Genomic DNA, 3,199 nt, shown 5'->3' with positions numbered 1-3,199 from the left:
CTAACTGTCAATGTGGGGGAAATATGTTGCAGGCACATATTAGAATTAGGGGGCAACAGGTTAGCACTTGGGACCATGGCTTCTGCTTTAGGGTTGGAAGGCTTCCTGCTCTCCCTTTTGTTTTCTCTCTGCTAACTGTAAGTAAAATGTTAGATCATCATGATAGGCTCCAGTCTACCTCCAGAGACAATGCAAGAGCTGTATCAGCTGCTTAGTGAAAAATCAAATAAGCAGCTAGTTATATTTTTGCCATCATATTACAACTGCTTTGTTCACTCTTAAGAACCTGTTTCAGAGATTCTCTGCGCATTATTTTCCCGGTGCACATTTTGTGCAATGTATAAAATCCTACTATTTTGTTTCTTGTTATTGTTATTGCCATCAAGTTGGCTCTGATTCATGGCGACCTTATGTACAACAGAACAAAATGTTGTCTGGTTCGGAATCATCTCCATGATCTCTAATATAATCAGTAGGGCTTTATTTTTTCTGCTGATATGTGATATGTCTTACTTACCAAGTACCACATCAACTACCACACAGTTTAGTTACTGAGTTCTGAGAGTTGACATTAAAAATAATAATAATAAAACAAAGCATAACACCTTTAGTTCCAGCAGCAGACACGAGAACAGTACTGACCTCTGTATAGTTGGATTTAATTATGTTCTGATTGGCCAAATATCAGTTGGTGGCAGATAGTAACAATAGTTTATGGTAACCACTCTTGCAACTAAGTACTATTATGAGGTCTTTTTTTCTTTTTTTTAACATGGTTCATTATATCAATGAATATCTGACATCTGCTTCAATAAATTCTGCAAATAAAGTAACAATAATGCTTCCTAACTATGGTTGATGATAAAAGTCCACTCTTTAGTTAGCCTACAGTACCTGATAAATGGAGCTTCCTAGACAAGTGTGTAGTCACTAAGAGGCATTAAGCTTTTGTGGGAATATTAATTCTGATGTGTATTCCTCCATTTAACATTTGCTATAAACATAGTAAGAAGCCCTGGTGGAGCAGTGGTTAAGGCTCTCAACTGCTAACTGAAAGGTCAGCGTTTTGAAACCATCAGCAGCTCCTCAGGAGAAAGATGTGTCAGCCCTTCCTATGCCATCCCTCAGCAAGGAAAGGGCCATGTTCAGTTCAATTGTGAAGACTGTGAAGCTCAATGGTGAAAAGCTGGATGAATTCAAGTCTGGCATTTCTCAAGCTCTGCTTGAACTGAAGATGAAATTGGATCTGAAGGCTCAGTTGAGGGAGCTGAATATAACCGTATCCAAGGAAATTGAAGTTGCTGGTGGTCAGAAAGCTATTATAATCTTTGTTCCCATTCCTCAACTAAAGTCTTTCCATAAAATCCAAGTCAGGGTAGTAAGTGAACTGGAGAAAAAGTTAAGTGGAAAGCACTTTGTCTTTATTTGTCAGAGGTGAATTCTTCGTAAACCAACTCGAAAAAGCCATACTAAAAATAAGCAAAAGCATCCCAGGAGCCATACTTTGACAACTGTGCACAATGCAATCCTTGAAGACTTGGTCTTCCCAAGTAAAATTATGGGCAAGAGAATCCTTGTAAAAATGGATGGCAACTGGTTTATAAAAGTTCATTTGGACAAAGCATAGCAGAACAATGTAGAACGCAAGGTTGAAACTTTTTCTGTTGTGTATAAGAAGTTCACTGGCAAGGATGTTAATTCCCAAGTTTCAACTGTAAACAAATAAAGAATCAGTCACCAAAAAAAAAAAAAAAAAAAAATATTTGGCAGTCTGCTTCCATAGAGATTTACAGCCTTGGAAACTATGGGGTCGCTATGTGTTGATATCCATTAGACAGCAGTGGGTTTGGTTTGGTGGGATAAACATAGTAATTACATTCTTTCTTATTGGAGCTTGAAAACGTTATGCTGAGCCAAATAAGCCAATTACAAAAGGACAAAATTTGTATGATCTCACTTTATATAAAAAGACAAGAAAAGGCGAATGTATATCGACCAAAGTTTATTAGTGGTTACCAGTGCCCAGAGGGTAGGGGATGGAGGGGGGTAACAGCGATAGAATAATTACATTGATTAAGGGTAAGGTCGCACAACCCAATTATGTAATTACAGTCAATAAGTTGTACAAGTATAAAAAGTTGAACTAGCAAAAGTTGTGTGATAGATATATTTACAAGAGTGACTTAAAAAAAAAAGAGCTGCTGAGGCTGCTTATGTGCAGTCAGTCACCTCATGGGATTTGTTTCCTTGGTTTGGAGGTTTAGGGTCATGGTTTCATGGGACACCCCAGTTAATTGGCCTAATGTGTTTAGTGCTTCTGTTCTACCTTCTAGTTCGTTGCATAGTGCCTGGGGTCTTGAAAGCTTGCAAGCAGTTGTCCAAGGCGCAACAATTGGTCTCTGTTCACCTGGAGCAACAGAGAAAGAAGGAGAGTCAGGACTAGGAGGAGAATATGGAATGTGTGGCTAATTGCCTCCATGAACAACTGCCTCCTTTGCCATGCAACCAGAAGAACTGGATGGTGCCTGCTACCGTTACTGAACATTTTGATCAAAGATTCCATAGAAGAATCTTGATTAAAGGGGGAAAAATGAAGAACAGAATTCCAAATTCTCATGGACTCCAGACTTCCTGGAGCCATGGAGGGTGGATAAACCCCTGAAACTATTGCCCTGAGATAATCTTTAAACCTTAAACCGAAAATATCCCCTGAAGTATTCTTAAAAGCAAATAATAGTTTAGCTTAACTATAAAAAAATGTCTGCCTTGAATATTGTGCTCTTTTGAGAACTATCTTTATGGGATCAAACTGACAACAGCAACTGGATAGATAGGAACCTGAGGAGGAAGTGAATTTATGTCAATGGGGAAGGAATAACTAAGAAAAGGAGGGTGAGAATGGTTGCACAACTCAAAGAATGTAATCAATGTAACTAAATAATACATGTAGAAACTGTTGAAAAAATTCTTTCTTACTGTAAGTTCTTAAAGTGGACAAATTGAGGTGATAAAAAATTTACAATTAAGGACAACATAGTAGAATACCCCCAATCAAGGGCCCTGACACTTTGGCAGGATATTGGCACTTGGAGAACTGCATGTGAGTCTCTGTATCTCAGGCATCAGAGAGTCACTGCATGTGCTGTCAGCCTGATGGGTAGGAAACTGGGTGGGAGTGCCTGTAGGGTTAATTTTGAAC

At 38.6% G+C, this 3,199-nt stretch overlaps 1 pseudogene; it reads left to right on the top strand.

Moving 5' to 3' along the window:
* The first annotated feature begins 1,141 nt into the window (after positions 1-1,141).
* On the top strand, positions 1,142-1,726 carry LOC101356527 (40S ribosomal protein S7 pseudogene; annotated as a pseudogene).
* The last annotated feature ends 1,473 nt before the right edge of the window (positions 1,727-3,199 follow it).

The sequence above is a fragment of the Trichechus manatus genome, unplaced genomic scaffold, assembly GCF_000243295.1.
Source record: "Trichechus manatus latirostris isolate Lorelei unplaced genomic scaffold, TriManLat1.0 scaffold00312, whole genome shotgun sequence".
In the NCBI taxonomy this organism is placed as follows: Eukaryota; Metazoa; Chordata; class Mammalia; order Sirenia; family Trichechidae; genus Trichechus; species Trichechus manatus.
This window is presented reverse-complemented; position numbering and strand designations above follow the sequence as displayed.